This window comes from Rhinopithecus bieti, unplaced genomic scaffold (assembly GCF_001698545.2).
Source record: "Rhinopithecus bieti isolate Rb0 unplaced genomic scaffold, ASM169854v2 scaffold_21201, whole genome shotgun sequence".
In the NCBI taxonomy this organism is placed as follows: domain Eukaryota; kingdom Metazoa; phylum Chordata; class Mammalia; order Primates; family Cercopithecidae; genus Rhinopithecus; species Rhinopithecus bieti.
Genome location: NW_016810610.1, coordinates 2,106,569 through 2,128,225, shown reverse-complemented (window position 1 = coordinate 2,128,225; position 21,657 = coordinate 2,106,569).

Below are 21,657 nucleotides of genomic sequence, written 5' to 3'. Positions count from 1 at the left end.
GAGGGAAGACATGTCCCTTGAGGGAAAATTAGGCAAATTGTGTGCTTGTTTGGGCCATGCGGGCCCTAGTCCTCACCGGGGAAATTAACTTGTCACTGGCTTGGCTGTCACTTGTGCTCTTCTCATGGTTTCGGCATCATTGCAGCCGCAGGGAGCACGTGTGCATGAATCCTCATGCCTGGTACCTGCTTCTGGGGAGAGGAACTTCGTTTAGGGCACTTCACAGACTGACTGGGATGTTCTGGTGATTTGCCGTACTCCCACAAAGGATAATAATAGATAACCTGTCCCCTTGTCTGCACCTGCTGAAGCCTCCTTTAGCCCTTAGGGCCCAAAAGTTCTCCCCTGTAGACCTGCTCTGTGTCATAGTCTACCTCTCCCAATCAGAATGAAGGGCTGTGAGACTGTGAGAGTCCCTGGTTCCAAGGGCATGAGCAGATGGTGCATGAAACAATGGCTCAGTGGTCAAGCAAGTGTGAAAAATGCTCTTGTGAGTGTCTTGCTGCAGGACTTCTCAGAGCCTTCAATGTGCTAGATGGGGCTGACATCACATCCCCCACATCTTTGATCATGGGACCCTTTTACAAGTTGAGTATCCATTTCCAGATGGTGGTGGTCCATTCCTCACACTGTAAAACACTGATGCGGAGAAAAAAAAATGAGAATTTTAGAGCTCAGCAGAGTTGGGGAAGGAAGAAAATCTTCCTCACCTCAACTGCTGCATGTCCCTAGGCCTTCTGGGCCTCTGTTTCCTCATCTTGAAGCACGGAGAACAGAATGTCCTCAAGCAGTTGTTGAGAAGATTAAATGAGATATAGTTCTTGGAGCATTATTCTCAACCAACCCCAACATTGTACTCCTGTGACATTGTACTCCTCCCTAAGGGGACTTTGTCAGACTGATGGGGATGAGAGCTATTTTTGTATGAATTTGTTTTCTTTCCCACAAGATCATGAGCTACTTGAGGGCAAGGGCTGTATCCTAGCTCAGCAAGGTGCCTGCCTCCTAGAAGGTGTTTGATATACAGTAATTACATTCCTATTGAATCTTGCCATTTTTTCAGTGTTGTGGAATCACAAGAGTCTGTGGATCTCTTGGAAAATGTTCAGGGTTGGGCAAAGCTTATGCAGAAATAATTGACCGAGGAGGGGTAAGTGGATCTTCTATTTCTTTTAAATCCACTGAAACCTTGCTGTGCATAGATAATTTTAAAAACTTTTTTCTCTATAAAATAATCATTGCTCATTGTAGAAAGTTTGGAAAATGTGGAAAAGCATAAAGAAGAAAATTAACTCACATAATCGCAACTACTGCTATTACTTTAAATATACATCTTTTCAGTCTATTTTCATTGACTTTGTGTGTATATATAAATATGTATAATATATATTTAATGAGAATGGGTTGTTTTGTTTCAATTGTATAACCTGCTTTGTTCACTTAACAGTATTTAGGAAATATATGTAGACATCTTCAGATATTCTTCCATATCATTTTAAATGGTTGTCACTCTCTGGCATTCTGCTGTTGGATATCAAATGATTTATTTAAATAATCCCTTATTTTGGTGGTTGCTGTTCCTCTGAACTACAAACAATGAAACAATGAACATTCATCTGGAAAATCTTTGAAAACATCCTTGATTGTGTATTTAAGATACAATTTTAGAAGTAAAATTGTTGAATCACAAATTAATAGTAGATATAGAATTCTTTACCAAGGAACATTTGATATTTGCCAAGTGTTATTCTAGACAAGAGGTTGGTAAAGTACAGCCTGCAGGCCAAATGTAGCCCACTTTGTGTTCTTCAAATAAAGTTTTATTGGAACACAGCCATGCCCAATCATTTGCATATAATTTGTGGTTGCTTTTTGCTCTAAAATGGCAAAGCTGAGTGGTTACAGTAAAGACTGTATATTCTGCAACACTTAAAGTATTTACTAAGTGGTCTTTTACAGAAAATGTTTGCTGTTCTAGACAATGACACTGTTCTCAGGCAAAAGCTTATGGCTGGACGTGGTGGCTCACGCCAGTAATCCCAGCACTTTGGGAGGCCGAGGTGGGAGGATCATTTGAGGTCAGTAGTTCGAGACCAACCTGACCAACATGGTGAAACCCCCATCTCTACTAAAATAGTAAAATTAGCCAGGCATGGTGGGAAACACCTGTAATCTTACCTACTCAAGAGGCTGAGGCAGGAGAATCACTGAACCTGGGAGGTGGAGGTTGCAGTGAGCTGAGATTGTGCCACTGTACTCCACTCCTGCCTGAGCAACAGAGTGAGACTCTGTCAAAAAACAAACAAGCAAAGAAACAAACAAAAAAACAACTTATGTGGCCCTTAAAATTTTGCTAAGATTGGAAAGAAAGAGCAAAAATACTGATGAGGTCATTGATGACCCTTCTGGCACGGCCTCCTAGGTGTTAAATTCTATGCTGACTTTTTAGTCCTTACCCATTTCCTCTTTTTTTATATTTCAAACAAAACACCATTTCCTTATTATTGAAACTTTTGCCTCTACTGTCTTCAGCAACATTCTTACCCAGGTCTTTGCAGAATTTCCTTATTAGTTTGCAATAGAGTCCAGTGGCTAAGAACTTGTGCTGTGGAGACAGACTGGCCTGGCTTGAAATCCCAACTCCTTTCTTTCCTAGTCTTTGGCCTTTAGCCCCAGTTTCAAATTCTCTGAAAAGTGAGTGGAATCCACACCTATTTGAGAAGTTCCTAGCTCTACACCCAGCACATACTATGTGCTCCATAAAGGATGGCTTTGTGTCTTAGTTACCTTTCCCAGCATCTCTTCTGCACTAGTCTATTCTCACACTGATATAAAAATACTCCCTGAGACTGAATAATTTAGGAAAGAAAGAGGTTTAAATTGACTCACAGTTCCACATGGCTGGGGAGGCCTTAGGAAACTTACAGTCATAGCAGAAGGGGAGGCAGGCACCTTCTTCACAAGGCAGCAGGAGAGAGGAATGAGTAAAGGAAGAATTTGCCAAACACTTATAAAACTACCAGATCTCATAAGAACTCATTCACTATCAGTAGAACAGCATGGAGGGAACCACCCCATGATCCAGTCACTTCCCACCAGGTTCCTCCTGAACACCTGGGGATTATGTGAGTTAAAATTCAAGATGAGATTTGGATGGGAACACAAAGCCTAACCATATCATCTTCCCTGCCTGCTTTCCCTTGAAATGATGGTGTTCCCAGGGCTCTCTTTTCTTTCTATTCTGGCTTCCCTTTGGTTGAAAATTACTGCTCAACTGATTGTGTCCTCTCTGCCCTTTCTGGGTTTTACCCATCTCCGCATATGAAACTTTTGTAAGTTGCAGATCGTTACATGGTGGTCAATAGTACCCCAGTCTAGAAACTTAGGTACAGTTTTGTCCAAAGCCATCAAAAGACTTTTAAAATAATTATTAACCTTCCACCTTGTAAAAATCTAACCTTATAATACAACTTTTCTTTGATTTATATAAAAATTTCTGTCTCAACTTATTCTCCCCAAACCTGCTCTCAAACAACCTCCCATACTCCCCACCAGAGGTATAGATCGATAGATAGACAGATAGATAATTTCTGATAATTTCATAGCATTTAAATTCAACAGGAAAAAACATGAGTCCAATTTTTTCTGGCCAAAGCATGCTTCCAGAAGGTTTGAAGGCATATCATGCTCATCTTGCAAATCACAGATCATCCTCCAAAGTATTTAACTGCAATCAACTGTTGAGTTTTAAAATGTTGTCTGATTTTCCTAAAAAGAAACAAGAAACAGAATGCAAGCACACACACACATATTTTAGGAGAGCTGGCGCTCCTTACTGTGAGCCACTTATCATGATCCAAAAGATTTACTCAGAGGCATAATTAATTGGAACTTATTTCAGTGGAAGTTATTTCCCTTCATCTCATTACAGAAACAAAAGAAGATTATAGGCCAGGGGATCCATGAGGTTTCAAGAGAGGCTATTGATTAATGAAGTTGGAAGGAGTTGATACACAGTCAGAGATGGTTAACATCCAGAAATTCTTACAAAGAAATGGCAATTCTCTTCCATTAATCCTGTCTTGCCTCTTTGATCTTGAATGATACCATGGCTGCAAGTTAAGTGTAAAACTACCCTGGCGTTAAAGGCCTTCAGAGATCTTGCCCTGGAGAAAGATTCTTCAAGAAATTGGAAGATTAAAATAACAAAAATAATAATAATTATTAAAAAACAAAAGCAGTCAAACCAACAAAACAAAAGTCAGAAAAATGTGAACAAGTAGAGGATCCTTTAGGAAGGTTTTATATAGCTGCTGAACTGCAAATCTGCCATCTGTACTTGTTACGACAAGGATGTCTACGTTAACTTATCACCCCAGCAATTGTGAGCCAACATTTACAGGCCCAACGTGATTCATTTCGGGGCACATGGATCATGTTGGGCCTGTAAATGTCGGCTCACAATTTTTTTTTAAGATAAAATAATTAAATGAAGGAGAAAGTTGGGAGAAGATACAGTTTGGAGGGCACTTGAAAGATTTCTTAGTAGATGATCTACTGATTTTTCTTTTGTCCTTTTCATTTTTCCTAAGGTTCTAAAGAGCCTCTCCAGGGCTCTCAGAACTCTAGTAAGGAAGCATTGTGGAAGGTTAAGAGCTCCAACATTTGTGGCAACTATTTGAGATGCCAAAAATTAGAAGGGGCTCAGAGCACCTGTACTCTCACTTTGTATCGTCTTCTGACCCGACAGACTGAGCCCCCAAATGTTTCAACATTCTTTTAACTCTGGAAGTGGCCTAAAGCCATAAAACATTCTTTTAATTCGGGAAATGGGGGAAGAGGAACAAGTATGGCTGTAGAGTGAAGATATTGTCACCCGGCACAGCTGGTGGTCAAGCTCCATGCTCAAAATTGTCCAATTAAAGAAATGAAAAAATGTAAGCTCTGTCAGGAAAAAATGCAAATAAGGTGGCTCGGGGTTAAGATTTTGAGTGGCTTGGTGATTAAAATTATGCTTTTGTTTACTGGGGAAATGGAGTTTAAAAAAAAAATCTATATACAGTTGGATGAATTAGGCAACCATCCATTATGTAATAGGGTAACAACATAATCCACCCTAATGGCAGTGAGGCCGGCCAAAGCCATGGCAACGCTGAGGGCCTTGGGCTTTTTCACTTTTCCTACTTTAGCTCTTGGAGAAGCAAGTGTTTGAGGGAGTTCAGTCTTTCTCTGTCCAGAGTGTGATGTCTAATGGTGCTTTCCCTCCAATTTGAGTTCTCATTTTTAATACAGAAGGAAAACTTCCTCTGAAACAGCATATATCATTTTTGTCCTCACTAGAGGGATTGCATTCCCTGGTTTTGTATCTGGACATCATCCAATGTGAATCGTTAGGACAGAGGACAGGGAGCGTCTACCATGGTTTGTGCAAATTGAAGCATTTGAAGCCACTGGGCCATTTTAGAAGTCGTTTCTTTGAGACAGAAGGGATAACTCCCCTTCATCTTCCAGGCACTTCCAGACTGATGAAGGGATCCTGAAAATAAAATAGAGTCAGCTGTTTTCTGTTCTGTGGCGTTTGCATTGAGGCGGGCTTCCTCCTCACACTGGCCTTTCTATTGCCCCAGTTGGTGGGAGAGCGGGTAGAGCTGCAGAGGCTTGGGCAGGGCTGGGAGTGTGTGTCTGTGTGTGCAGGCCTGCATGTGCCTGCACTGTGCATGTTCCAAAGGCTATTTATAGTGGACACTATGGTGCACTATGGTGCACTTCCATGCCTAGCTTCAGGGTCAGGGTGCTCGTTCACTCAGCTACTGATGATATTGCTTGTGGGAGGCTCACAGCCAGGAATTTCCCTCAGCCAAAGGGAGCTGCCTGGCTCAGGTATACCTGTCCCTGGGGCATCATGTATGCAATGACTGATCTATGCAGGAGCACAAGGCCTCAGTCCCCCACCTGGATTCAAGAAAACATTGAGAGCCCTCCCAGCTCCAAAGCTCCCTGTAAGATCAATAGAGGCCTCTGCTGTGACTGTACTACAGCTCAACTTCTCCCTCTGCCCAGTCCTGCTTCCCCCTCACCCCTCCCAGTGTGAATCCTGGGAGCGTTCCCCAGTATACCTCCTGCAAGCCAATCTGTCTCAGTCTGTTGTCCAGGGAACTGTCCACTGACCACATGTCTGCTCCTCTTGAAGTGGATGGTAAATAAGAATTGGCCAATGCATTATTGGTCTGCTGCTACGTGATCACAATGGCAGCTGGATTCCACAAAGTCACCAGGTGTTTCTGGAGACAGTGCTAGTCTCAGGACCCCAGCTATGGCCGACTGTAGGGGTGCAACTTTAGGGACTTGGGGATGTTGGAATGTTTCCTCTCATGTGGCCTGTCATCCTGACTCAAATTCCACCTTTTTACTACACATTTCTTTTTACCTGAGGACTTTTGGGTTTTCCAAAGTTTTCTGTTGCAAATATCTGGAAGTCACAGTATGGTTCTGTGGAGACAGCACACGTTCGAGCGCCAGCTCTGCCACTTACCAGCTGTGTGATCTTGGAGTTGACCAAGCATCTTTCTGGGCCTCAGAGTTCTCATATGGGAGGCAGGTGTCTGCCCACCTTACAGAGCACTTGTGAGGTCCAACAATTCTGCGTGGGATGCCAGTAAGGGCACTGGGAGAAGTCCAGGCTTGAGGAGGGGGGGTGGGAGAATAATGCCTCAACACATCAGTTTGTGTCTTAGTGAGACTTTATCCATCAGCCCCAGCCAGGCCCTGCCAGAGAGGAGCTCAGAAGAGAACTGAAGGAGGGGGCCTGGGAAGAAGCTCTGGTTTTGAGGCCATGCAGAGTGGAGTTTAAATCTCATTTCTACCAATGATTTGGGAAGACTACTTAGCCTCTTTGTGCTTCAGCTTCCGTATCTATATATTAGTATAACTGCAATCATAGGGTTGTTTATGAAGAGAAAATGAAGGAAATTTGGACGAAGTATCTAGAGCATAGTTTAGGAACTCACTGGCTTTCACTAGTGGCAGAGTGGAGTAACTCCCAGCTTGATCAATTACCAGCTGAGTGACTTCAGATGAAATATTGAATAACCCTGGGCCTCAGTTTACTTGTCTGTAAAATGGAATGATACCACTTACTTTACATGGTAGCTTTAGAGACTAATGTAGACAAAGAACCTGGTAGTAACAGCTCTTATTTTTATTTTTCGAGACGAAGTCTTGCTCTGTCACCCAGGCTGGAGTGCAGTGGTGTGATCTCGGCTCACTGCAAGCTCTGCCTCCCAGGTTCAAGCAATTCTCCTGCCTCAGCCTCCCTAGTAGCTGGGATTACAGGCATGCGCCACCTCGCTGGACTAATTTTTTGTATTTTTAGTAGAGACGGGGTTTCACCATGTTGGCCAGGATGGTCTCAGTCTCCTGACCTCATGATCCACCTGCCTCGGCCTCCCAAAGTGCTGGGATTACAGGCGTGAGCCACTGCACCTGGCCAGCTCTTATTATTGTTATTATTTCTAAGGAGGTTTATTTTTTATTGAGGATCCCAGATCAATAACAGCAACACAATGATCCAATGGAGAAGTTATGTGGATTATTCCCCATAATGAGCCCCAGAATGAATGGGTCCCAGCATTCTCGCTGAGGATGGAAAGTTCCCAAGTGACTTCTCTTGCCAAATTGTTTGTTTCCTAGCAGGGAAATAAAACATGGAACTCGGCCACCGTGGGCTCGAGTCTCACTGTTTTCTGGGAATCACCTGATGTCAGGATTTGCAACATGAATACCTGGGCCAGGACAGGGAGCTCTGCCAGGCCACAGACAAAGGCTCCTTTGGTCCCTGGGGTGGCTTTAGCCACTGCCTTGGCCAGTTGTCTGCCAGTTGACTCTCAGGTGTCATGTGACCACTCCTACTCAGAGATCTTCAGATAGAGTTGAGTCGTTTGTGGGCTTTGTATCACATCCACAACCTTGCAAGGGTATAGAAAAAGTACATTTTCACCACAAAATACTCGGACCACATTCCTACCAAAGGAATCTGCCTTATGCCAAGGGAGAAAGCAGGTGGTGTGGTACAGAAGGAGCACTGGGCTGGGAGTCCACCTGACATGCTATGGCGGGCCTCGCCCCTCTCTGCTGATGGGCCCAGGGATTGTGGTTGCGGGGAAAAGAAACTCATACAATTTAGTTTAAGTGAAAAAACAGGGGTGTTATTATCAACATTCAAGGGCATTTCCTGGGACCTCTTTGCCAGAAGTCCGCCTGGAGTCACCGCAAGTGGGAAGACACCATCTCTCTCTGACATCCCATAGGTGGTTGTGTCTGCAGCTCCCCGGACACTTGCTCAACTCTCCTCCCTGCAGACCAACTGTTCTTGCCAGGCCTACTTTCTATGCCTTACTTTGGCCACCCCTGGCTTTGGATGACTGTGACATTGACTCTGGACTCAACACTTGAGGCTTTTCACAACTCACTGATGCAGCCAAGACCAACAATCCCCTTGTTTAAATAGTTAGGCGAGAGAATTTGATTGGCTTAACTCGAGTCAGGTGTTTGCTTCTGGTCCAATCAGCTGTGAGCAGTGGCAGTGGGCCCCATTATGCCATGGGCTGCTCCTGCTGGAACGACAGACCAAGTAGGCTCTCCTGCAGGGGGATGCAGGTGGCAGAGAGAGAACGGACATTTGGAAAAATTGGTTCAGCTTTCTGGGCTTTATTTTCCCCAACTGAAAATCATCATCATTATTATGTTGGTCATTAAGTGGCCGATTAAATCATTTTGCATGTGGAACCCAGTTGACCCTTTCCCTCACCACAGCCCACCCCACTTCTGCACCTGTTCAGTCATCTGTGGCCACATACTAATACCCTAACTCCATTTCACAGGATAAACAGAGTGTGTTCTTTTGTTTCTCTTCCTTCTTTTCTTTTCCTCATTGCAGTAAGAATGCTTAACATGAAATCTATCCTCTTAAATTAGTAAGTATACAGTGTATCATTTGCGATCATAGGTTCAGTGTTGTACAGCAGATCTCTGCAGCCTATTCATCTTGCAGTATTCATCTTTCTGTAATTAGCTTAATTAACTTAGCATAATTTCTTCAAGCTTCATCCATGTTGTCCATATTGCAGAATTTCCTTATTTTCTAGAGGCTGGATAGTATTTCATTGTATGTTTACGCCACATTTTCCAATTTCAGTTCTTTGGATAAATACCCAGAAGTGAGATTGCTGGATCATATGGTAGTTATAGTTTTAATTTTTTGAGAAACCGCTATACTGTTTTCTTTTCTTTTCTTTTCCTTTTTTTTTTTTTTTTTTTGAGACAGAGTCTCTCTCACCCAGGCTGGAGTGCAGTGATGTGATCTTGGCTCACTGCAACTTCCGGCCCCCAAGTTCAAGCAATTCTCCTGCCTCAGCCTCCCAAGTAGCCAGGACTACAGGTGCGTGCCACCATGCCTGGCAAATTTTTTGTATTTTTAGTAGAAACGGGGTTTCGCCTTGTTGGCCAGGACGGTCTCGACCTCCTGACCTCATGATCCACCCGCCTCTGCCTCCCAAAGTGCTGGGATTACAGGCGTGAGCCACTGCACCCAGCCTGAGAAACCGCTATACTATTTTTCAGAGTGGCTATATCATTTTGCATTCCCACCAATGGTGTGCAAAGATTTCAATTTCTCCACTTCTTTGTCAACACATGTCTTTTGGTTTTTGGTAATAGCCATCCTAACAGATGTGAGGTGATATCTCATTGTGGCTGTCATTTGCATTTCCCTGATAACTAGTGATGTCGAACTTTTTTTTCATATACCCGTTGCCCATTTTGTATGTCTTCTTTGGAGAAATGTCTATTCAAGTTCTTAGCCCATTTTAAATTGAGTTATCAGGGTGGTTTTTTTTTTTTTTTTTTTTTTGTACTACTGAGTTGTAAGGTTCCTTATATGTCTTAGAGATTAACCTCTTATCAGACATATAGTTTGCAAATATTTTCTCCCATTCCATAGATTGCTTTTTCACGTTATTGATTGTTTGCTGTGCAGAAGCTTTTTAGTTTGACATTGTCCCACTTGTTTACTTTTGGTTTTGTTGCCTGTGTTTTTGGTGTCATATTCATTGTAGGAAGTGCATTCTTCAAGAAAGTTCTCTGGGACTCCTCAGGAATGTGTACAGTTTCCTTAAGTGGTGGTGTGTCATCCCCTGCAGGCCACTTGCTCTGCATTCTTGCCCCTCTCGAGCTCAGCTGGACATCTCCAGCATCCTGTTTTCCAGGCTGCAGATGCCTATCTTTATCCCTAATGTGGATGTGAGCTCCTTCCTTCAGGACCCAAAGCACAGCTGAAATATGATGGAAATGGTATAACTTTACTGACTATTTGGGGACAATGGAATTTAACTAGAAGAATAAGGTTTGCCCTTGTTTAGCTTCTATGGGGCTTTCATAGGCTAGAGGACCCCAAAGAGACCTTCAGAACATTTCTGCTGATGAGTCCCAGCCACTCTCAGAGAGAGAAAGAGCTCTGTCCCCGAGTCCCAAGTCCACCTCATCTCATTCACCATTTCCCGGCAAGCCTGCCAGTGGGCTCCCGTTTTCTTTCCTCTGAAGGAAACGTCCCCTCTGCTGCCCCAACCAGGCTGCCGTCTGACTCCACAACCTCTACCAGGTGGTCACACTTGTCGTTGCCCCTCTCCCAAATCTGGCTTCTTCAACTAAAGTAGCCTGCAGGAGTAACTCAATTGCCCAGACCTGGTTTTGGGGGCCAAGCCTGGCCAGGGCCTTTCATCATCTGCCTACATTCAGGAAAGAGAAGATGGGGCCTGCATCTCCCTCCTGGAGGCGGGGGCAGGTCTTGGCAGCAGATCACCTGTGAGCTCGTTCTTGGTCAAAAACACAAACGAATCTTCCAAGAATAAACAATGATCTTCAGACACAGGACACTGAAATCTCATGTTTTACAGAAAATGAATTTCTGACTTTAGATTTCATCTGAAGAGTCTCTCATTGACGTTTGTTAATGATATGCATTAGAATGAGAACTGGTCCTACCCGCACTACCAGGAGGGCCCAGTGACATGGCCCCTCCTGAACAAAGGGAGTATCTGCTCAAATGTAAATTCATTTGTTTTTTCTTTATGGACTAAAGAGATTATCTGACATTCCCCAAATGGCGATTTTCCACCTTCAATATTTAAAGCCCCAGTCTCTTCCAGGTGCCCTGCTACAATAAATTATGTCCTTTGTTCCTCCAAACAACTTTATAAGGTGTAAGGTATCATTTTCTTCTTCTTGGAAATAAGGAAAGTGAGGCTCAGGGGCATGTGATAATTAGCCTAAGGCTGGTAAATTGCAGGGTAGGATTTAAACCCAGCTTGGACTATGTCCTTTGTCCTACATCAGGTTTGTCCCATGGCCCTTCCAGGTTACAGTTCTGAGGTCCTTATGAGACTGGGAGGCTCTGATGCTAGTGTGTGGAAAGGCAGGAGGTAACTCTCCAAAGTGAACTTCTAAGGAACGACCAGCTATGTTATGTGCAGGGCCCACTGCAGGATGGCAGCATGGGGCCCTTATTCAAAAGTTTCTAAGAATTCAAGGGCCGGGCGCGGTGACTCATGCCTGTAATCCCAGTACTTTGGGAGGCCAAGACAGGCAGATCACTTGAGGCCAGGCATTTGAGACCAGCCTGGCCAACATGGTGAAACCCCGTCTCTACCAAAAATAGAAAAATTAGCTGGGCGTAGTGGCGCATGCCTGTAATCCCAGCTACTCGGGAGGCTGAGGCTTGAGAATCGTTTGAATGCAGGAGGTGGAGGCTGCAGTGAGCCGAGATTGTGCCACTGTACTCCAGCCTGGGTGACAGAACGAGACTCTGTCTCCAAAAAAAAAAAAAAAAAGAAATCAAGACCCCAACAGCATAGCATTAAACAAAGCACAGGGCCCTTGTGAGCCCTGGGCCCTGTGCAGGTGGCATGCCTGTGGAGCTGCGGACCTGGATAAGTCACCTTGCTCCTGGAAGGAGTACAGGCTGTAGGGTGATCTGGCACTGTGGGAAATGGGGCAGTTTTCTAGTGAGTCTTCTTTGCCTGCTCCCTGTCAGGTGACATGATTGTCAGAGAGAGCAAGAGACCGAAGTGTCGAACGTACCAGATAATTTTTGCAGTTTAGCTGCTTTTATTCCTTCCCTATTGTTGTTGTTTTGAATAATCTGTGTGGCTTTTGAAGAAATTGCTCGAACCGGTTTGAGCCTTAATAAGATATGAAAAAATTGGAGGCAAAGGGGGCCTGGTGATAAAAGCACAGCTTTCATTTGGCGCTGCAGGCGCCTGGAGCGGAGGAGCCGGGTGCGGCGCACTCATCAGAGGCAGGTGGGCGGCCAGAGTGCTGTGCGCAGTGGGACTTGGCACTAAACAGCAGAATGACAATTGGAAACATAAAAGCCAAGGCAGAAAGTGAGAAGGAAATAGAGAAAAACAAACCCCCAACTCAACTACAGCCACCTGAACCAGGGGGAAGGCGAGAGAGCAAGGCCGCCACGAGGGGGAAGGCGAGGGAGGAAGGCCGCCGGTAAGGATCGTTAAGTGGTGAGCAGCCCCTGCTGGCAGGTGAGGTCTCTGGTGGTTTCCCCCACGGACAGAGGTATTTGGGCACCTGGCTGGGACTCCCCAAAAGGCTAGAGAGGGACTAATGTGAACTGACACCTCCCAAATTCCCAGGTCATTGTTGTCTATCTAGCTCCTCTGAAAGCCAGTCTCTGGTGTGGTGCTTCATCAAATGTCAGTGACTAGCCTATGTGCAGCTTGGAACTGGCCTTGTGGATACAGTGGCTAACAGTCAGGTGTGGTCCCTGTCCTCTTGAGATTCTCAGTCTGGAGGAGGAGCTGTACAAATGGGTAGGCAGGTAGACTTGCAGGGGAGGTGCTGAGGGGTGTATGCAGAAGAGCCATCTCACCCAGAGATGACTCTCCCTGCGAAAGCAACATGTGACATTTCCATCCAACAGGAAATCTGAAGGACGAGTAAAATTTATCTATGGGCTGGAGATGGTGAGGGTGAGGAGGGGATTCCTAGCTATGGGGAAAACATGGGTAAAGGAAGCAAGAAATGGGATGTTGCATTGGAGTGATGTAAAAACCTTTCAGTCAGCAAGCATTAATTGAGTGGCTACTATGTGCTGCAATGCTAGTGAGCCATCCATTACACTTGACAGTGCCACTCCCAGTCACTTGCTTTTCCACTTTGAGACCCTTGCCTGCTTCCCTGTTTTCTCTATTCTTTCCATCCCACAACATCAATTGGTCCCCTCCCTTGAATTTATTCTATGTATTAGCAGAATACAAATTTAATTGCTATTTTAAAGACCAAAATACCATTGACTCAAATAAGAAAGACGGAAGTTAATTGTGCTGTCACAAGACTCCCCCAGAATAAGCAGTATTCAATTAGCCTAAAGCTGTCTCCTTATGTATTTTAAGTTCAGCCTAAAGTTTGTGCACAGTGAACTGTAACCTAACTGGATGTCTAAACAGACTGTAACCTACTCTTGTGCCAATCACCAAGTCTTGGCCAATCAAACTTGGCCAACTGTTACAAACCATGTTCAAATAAGGCAAATGTGGAACTTTAAACAATCCAGCTGTTTCTAAACCTGACTTCCATTTTCGGAACATCACTTTCTCTCTCTTTTTTTTTTTCGTCCATATATGTTCATCCTCATGTAACTGTGCTGGAGCCTCTCTGAACCTATTCTGGTTAGGGGGCTGCCCAACTTGTGAATCATTCTTTGCTCGATTAAACTCTGTTAAATGGAGTTTGTCTAATCTCTCTCTCTCTCTCTCTCTCTCTCTTTCTCTTTCTTTCTTTCTTTCTTTCTTTCTTTCTTTCTTTCTTTCTTTCTTTCTTTCTTTCTTTTCTTTTCTTTTCTTTTCTTTTCTTTTCTTTCTTTTTCTGAGACCGGATCTTGCCCTGTTGCCCAGGCTGGAGTTCAGTGGTGCAATCACAGCTCACTGCAACGTCTGCCTCCCAGGCTCAAGTCATCCTCCCACCTCAGCCTCTTGAGTAGCTGGGACCATAAGTATGTCCCATTGTGCTTGGCTAATTTTTGTATTTTCGATAGAGATGGGGTTTTGCCACGTTACCCAAGCTGGTCTAGAACTCCTGAGCTCAGGTGATCGGCCTGCCTTGGCCTCCCAAAGTGCTGGGATTACAGACGTGAGCCACCGTGCCTGGCCCAGGTTTTTCTTTTAACAGCAGTTGGTTGCTGAGGTGACTCCACAGAGGTGAGGACCCAGGATCTTCCCATCTTGTTCCACAATTCAGAAAGTGTCCTTGAATGTATGCTTTAAAATGGCTCTCCACTACGTCGGCTTTGCCTAAGACAAGACACAGACAGAAAAGCACACACCCCTTTCCTTTGCAGCTATGGCCCGGAAGTTCGGGGCATTATTTCTGTTCACATCCCATTGACTAGAGCTTAGTCATGTGACCAGGCCAGATGCAGGGAAATCTGGGAAATTATTACCCGTGGCTCCCATGCCCAGTGAAAACTCCAAGATACTCTTTCCATAGAGCAAAGAGAGAAATGGATATCGGGGTAACTAGAAGTTTATATCCTATTCCATTTCTGGTGTGTGATCTCAGAAATCTACCTTCACACTAAGCCCACGGTTATGACTCTCTTGGCCCCCTGCCTGTCATGTGGACAGAAGAAAGGCCAAGAACCTCAACACTTGAAAGCCAAGTATCATCACGTGCTCAGGTTAAAACTTACAAAGATCAAGTCAAGGGGTAAAGCATTTATGGAGGTATTTTAGGTCAATAAAATTCCTGTTCTCAGGTTAGGGCAAGTGAAACCTATTCACTTTATTTAAAAGAGCTTTGTTGATTAAATACCAAGTCAGTCCTGTTTGGACCTTAAAAGCTCGCAGTTCAGAGGGGAGAGTGAAGGCCAAGGGCTTGCCCATAAGCCCTTAATCAGGGCCCAGACTGAATTCCTTAAGCTTTATTCCTTTGCAGGGCAGAGAGGGAAAAAAGTGATGGATTGACAAGGAAAACTGGCTGGCGGTGATTGCGTTCCCCTGCAAGAAGCCCTCGGAAATGTGAGAGGTAGGCCATCCCTAAGTGGATGGGTTCACCCAGGCGCAGAAGCCAGATAATCCCATAAAACACTTCTTGTTTTTGTGACTAATCCAACTGTCATACTCTGTTTCCAGGTGCTCAAACCTTCAAAAAGTGTTGCTGAGTCTTGATGTTCACTTTCTGGTTTGTCCAGAATTCATTTCTCATCTCAACCTTATCTCCAAGCTGCTTACTCATATATCAGACAATAACATGCTAAGTAAGAAGAAATTGGGAAGGCAGCAAGGCCGTCCTGTACACTCAGTGTTTGTAATTTGGGTCTTATCGGCTGTTTGGGATTGTGTGTGTTTCCCAGTTCCCTGCCCCTCGTCATACTCAGCGGCATGATTGTTATTTGTGTACACGTCTGTCTCTCACAGGAGGAAGAGTGATTCTCAGGAACAAGGCTCCATCCTAGTTTGTGTGGTCTTTCCAGAATGCAGGTTAGTGCCAGCATGTGGCAAGCATTGAATCAATGATTATTGAATTGCTGAGTTCATTCAGATAACCAAGATTGACCGTGGCTCTTTTTAGTTAATCCACTTTGTCATTGTCAGTAGCATAAGTTATCAGAATGCCATATTTCTGTTGCATTTGCATGTTTTCTAGATGCATCTCCATCCACTCCCTCCTCCTAACTTTCCTCCAAGAGTCTATTGCTATTTTTAAAAATGGAAGGAGTGCTTATCAGAGGTTGGAGAGAGTCTACTCATTATAAAAATTAATGATATGGGAAAATTGTTTGGCAATTTCTTATCAACTAAGTATATGTTTGTCTTAATTCCCAGTAGTTACACTCTTGGACATTTTCTCAGAGAAATAAAACCTATTTTCAAAACCTATTTTCAGACAAAAACCTGTACATGAATATTCATAATTTATTTATAATAGCCTAGAACTGGAAACAATCGAAATGGCCTTCGATGGATGAATGGTTGAAAAAAACTCTCATGTATCCATATATTGCAACTCCACTTGGTAATGAAAAGGAACAAAGTTGAGAGGGATAGCATTAGGAGATATACATAATGTAAATGATGAGTTAATGGGTGCAGCACACCAACATGGCATATGTATATATATGTAACAAACCTACACGTTGTGCACATGTACCCTAGAACTTAAAGTATATAAAAAAAAAAAAAGGAACAAAGTTTTGAGACATGCAATGTACTAGTTTGCTAGTACTGTCATAACAAAGTACCACAAATGAAGCAGCCTAAACAACAGAAATTTGTTTCACTGTCCAGGAAGCTAGAAGTTTGAGATCAAAGTGTCCGGAGCACGTGAGGTCATGCTCTCTCTGAAGGCACTAGGGAAGGCTTCTGGTAGTTCCTTGGCTGGGGCAGTATAACTCTAGTCTTTGCATGCTGTTTTGTCTGTGAGGTGTATATGTCCAAATCTCTCTTTTATAAAACACCAGCCATATTGGATGAGGAGCCCACTCTACTCCAGTCTGACCTCATCTTAGCTAATTGTATTTGCTATGACTCTGTTTACAAATAAGTTCACATTCTGAGCTACTGGGAGTTGAGACTTCAACATCTGAATTTTGGGTGGGACATAATTCAGCCCATAATATGCAATAACATGGATAAGGGCGTTGTGCTGAGTAAAAAAAGGCCAATTCCCAAAGGCTTCATATTATACGATTCCATTTCTGTAACATACACCAAATAACAAAATCATAGAGATGGAGGTTAGTGGTTGCCGGGGGACAGAGACAGGAATGGGAGGATGGATATGTAAAGGGTAGCAAGAGGGAGTTTCCTTGGAGTGAAGAGATTGTTGTGTATCCTATTTGGTGGTAGTTATGCAGATCTATATGAAGGATCGAATTGCATTGAACTAGCAAACATACACACATGCGCATGCAAAAACTGGTGAAAACTGAACAAGGTCTGTAGTCTAGTCAACAGTATTTCACTATATCTATTTTCTAGTTTTGATGTTGTACAAGAGTCAGAAATGATGGCACAGCAGGAGGAAGCTGAGTGAAGGACTGAAGGGACTACTCTATGTGCCATTTGCATCTTCCTGTGAGTGTAATCGCCTCAAAATTCAGTCAAACAAAATGAATGATAAAACTATGTTGAGAGCCGGGATGGAGGAAATGAAAGACTGGGAGTGTGGGTAGGATTAAAAAGTTTCTCCTGATAGGGTCACCATTCTCAAAAAGATCTTTGTCCTCCAAATTCTCTGGCATTTGCAGTCATGCCACATTGCTTCTCTACTAGCAGTAGAGAGATGTGTGTGGGTGAGATAGGCAGCACTGGGCAGAAAGATCAGAGCACAAATACTTACCTGTTTCCCTCTAGACTTCTACCTTGGACTTCATTTCCCAGATTTTCAGATTTGCTCTATCTTGCTGGGCTTGCTCCATGCTCTGCCACTTGGATGAAATGAACTGCCTCAAAGTTGACTTTGCCATCTTTCACCCTTGGTTCAGGTGATCCAGGTTCTGGGCTGGCTCTGTCTACTACATGCTTTTAGGCAAGTCACTTCGCCTATCTTTGCCTCAGTTTCCTCAACTGTCCAATGGGGTAAATCTTCCTTATCTAATCTTCAACTCTGGACTATCCTAAAGCTTAAATTATAATTGCTGGAAGTTTTCATGCAAACGAAGTTCTATTATAATGACTTCATAATAATAATGTGATCGTGATTTAATTATTAAGCATCTCCTACATATTAAGCACAAACATTACCTCTTAATGCTCATAAAAATCATGCAAGAGAAGTGTCATGGACAACTTGGGGGGTAATACCAAGCACATTCCATGCCTGCTCAGGAAACTGCCCCCACTGAAGGGGCCAACATTCCCTGTTTTCCCTAAAAGCTAAAGGAATCTTTGTTTGAGTCTTGATCCAGGAGACCGGGAGCTTTGTTTACTTTCAAGGGTCCACATCACCCTTTTACACAGGATCCCTGGGGCAGGGGCATGACTGAGTCAGCTTGACAGGCTCGTGAGAGCTGATTGTACACATCTCTTCCCACCCCTGGGCTCAGTGACGTCACATTCCAGCTTGAAATTGGCCACGGTGGGAGTATTTACACCGTGGAAATCAGCAAATGCTACAAATCAGAGCTGCGTTTGTTTCCTCGAAAAGCCAGTTTTCCAGCCTGGGATGATCCATTGCAAATGGGATTTTTGGTGGTATATTAAGATGTCCCCAAGTTCCCAAGATGGATAGGAGGGTGTGGCCACCAACATAAAATACTGATTATGAACATACTTGAGAAATCTACTCCACAGATTACTAGCTGTGTTACCATGGGCAATATACTTACCCTCTCAAGATCTCAGTTTCCTCCCCTGTAAAATGAGAATATTGACGGTGTCTGCTTCCAACTCCTAAAGCACTTTTCACAATGAGGGCCTCAGTAAACGTTAGCTCTTATTGAACTGTTGGTTACTTCTATTTTTATTATAAGGTTCCTAGTCTCTGTAGGTAGGCAGGTTTTAAGCATTTGACCATACCACTTTTCTGAAAAATAATTTGAATATAACATTGAGAGGACAGATTCCGGAAATTTCCACCTGAGTTCAAATCCTCACCCTGCTACTTATTCACTGAATGACTGAGCAAGTGACTTAGACACTCTATGGGCCAGTTTCCTCACATGTAGGCTGATGATTATGATAATACCTACCCTTGAGGGTTGTCCCAAGGATAAAACAGGTCAGTGTGTATAAATCACAGATATCAGAGTGTCTCACTCGTAGTATTACGTAAGTGTTTGCCGTTATTATTCTGAAAGTGGTTGCACTGGGTTGAATAGTATCCCTCAAGAATTCATATCCTTTCTGGAACCTCATGATGTGGTTCCAAGTAAGCACTTGGAAAGACCGATGTATGTAGTAGATGTGTAGTATGTGTAATTAGTTAAGATGGCATATGGGAGTAGGGTGAGCCCTTGATCCAATATGACCCGTGTCTTATAAGAGGGGAAGTGACACAGAGACAGACACACACACACGGAAGATGATGTAGATACAGAGAAAATGCCACGTGACGTCAGAGGCAGAGATTGGTGTGTTTCAGCTGCAAGCTGGAGATGCCAAGAATTGCTGGCAACAGCGAGGAGCTACGAAGAGGTAAGCAGGGAGCCTTTCTGGAGCTCTCAGAGAGAATGACCCTGCCAACACTGTGACGTTGGAACTCTAGACTCTGGAACTGTGAGACTCACTTTTGTTGTCTTAAGGAAATTAATACAATGAAGTGGTGCAACCATAGCTCGTTGCAGCCTCCAACTTCTGAGCTCAAGCGATCCTCCTGCCTCAGCTTCTCAGGTAGCAGAGAGGTTTGAAGGAGGCTGAAACACCCTTATCCACTGCCGTCCTTTTGAGCCCCACTGCTTGTGTTTTTTTATGTCCTTTCTGCTTTTGCTCTGGCAGCTCTTTCCCCAGGCTCCGGCCCCCGACAGCAGTGCCCTCCATGGCCCTGAATTCCTCACTTTTTGCAGCTACAAAACAGAGCTTGGTGCATGTGTCCTGCCAGAAGCTTACTTGGGTTTCACAACACTCCTATGAGGCCCTCTGGACTACCCTTGGAGGTCTCACCTGGAAAGATGACAAACACATATACCAACTTGAAAGACAAATCTGAGTTTGCAAGTGGCCTTAAAGCATTCACTTATTTTGCCTCTCACTCTCTGAGATGCTGCCTTTCTTTGTCAAAAAATATATTTTGCTGACTTCTTTGTTTTTAATGGTTGAAGGCAAAGCTTTTATAAGTCCTCTTCCCACAAGCCACACACTGATGCCATCCCCATAGCACGGTGGCATCATGTACTCACCAGCACTTACAGAAAAGAAATGCATGTTCCCAGTACTGGTCTGAACTTTCATTTACATCATCTCATTTAAACTTCCCAGTGACTCTAAGAAGTCATTGTTATTATCTTCATTTTACAGAATAGGGAACTGAGGTCCAGGAAGATTATGTGACTTACCCAAGGTCACACACCCAGAGTCAGGGTTGAGATTTTATTTGATCCCTTTCTGCCTGACTCGGGCGTAAATGGATTTGCCACTATACCAGTGTTTGCTAAAGTGTGGCCTGAAGTGTGGATTACCTGTCCTATGCATGTGCCATGAAAAGGAGTTTTATGATAAAAATATGTTTGAGAACAGCTGTAGATTATGGCTCCCTCCTTAGGAACGCCAAATAAAATACAAACACCCAGTTAAATGAAAATTTCAGATAAATAACAAATAGTTTTTCAGTGTAAGAGTATACTATACAATTCAAATTGAACAGAGTGTCCTCCCCCACCCTCCTATATCTGGCAGCTCTGTTCCTGGATATTTACAGACGTATGTTTGTAGATTTAAACTTTCAAGAAATGCTGTGGTAAACAAACCTGTTTGATTTTGTTTAACAAGGCATTGTTCAAATCTACTTGGAAAAGCTTCCTTGGGATATAGTTTGGGAAATACTGCACTATAAAACGTAAACGTGACTGCCTTACCATCAGTCCATCCATTTGGCTTTTAAAGTGAAATAAATCCAATTAGCCAGGCCTGGTGGTGTGCACCTGTAGTCCCGGCTACTCGGGAGACTGAGGTGGGAGCATCGCTTAAGGCTGGAAGATTGAGGTTGCGGTGAACTAAATATGATCATACTACTGCACTCCAGCCTGGGTGACAGAGTCTGGGTGACAGTGAGATCCTGCCTCTAAAAAAAAAAAGAAAAGAAAAGAAAAGAAAAGTGAAAATATCCATGATGGGTGATTTTTTTTTTCATTCCCAAGCAATTCCAACTGCCACCTTGCCACCTTGACTGGTACTTTATGAGTGTAGGACAACTACCTAATCATTTCTAATCCTGTCCCCTCCAGTTTCACAGATGCTGTCACAGAAATCTTCCTAAAATTACCCTTGATTCATGCCAGCTTTCTGCTCAAAACACTAGCAAGGTCCCCTGTTCCCCTCTAGGAGAAAGGTTGGACATACTCTTTGAGAGTCTGGATAATTTGGCTTTGGCCAACTTTCTCCACTGTCCGTCTCCTCCTCCCTCTGTGCCTACAGACTGCTCACCCCCTGTTCCCAAGGCTTTGACACTTTTACCTTAGAAACTTTATTTGTGACCTTCTCTGGCCTGGAAAGCCCTCACCTTCATTCTTCAGACAAAGACCTGGCTCGTGCCTGCTCTTGTCACTAACTGAAATCTCTTCCCGTCTCAACCCAACCATCTCATAGCCTGGCCCTTTCATTTTGCTCTTGTGTTAGTTACATGAAAGCTTTGTCTTGTTATGTATGTGTTGTTTCATCAGCTATATATATTTTTTATTATGATCAGAAAAATTCTGTTATCTATTATGTTTAACATTTTCTAGTTTTGGTGGATTTTCCTTTTCCATTTGAAAGCTTGAGTGGGTTTTCCTTTTGAATGTTCCTTTTTTAGAAAGATAATTTATTGAAGTGGAATTCACCTAACATAAAAGTAACCATCTTAAAGTGAACAATTTGGTGGCATTTAGCACATTCACAATATGATGCCACCATCACCTCTTTTTTTTCTTTTTTTGAGACGGAATCTCGCTCTGTC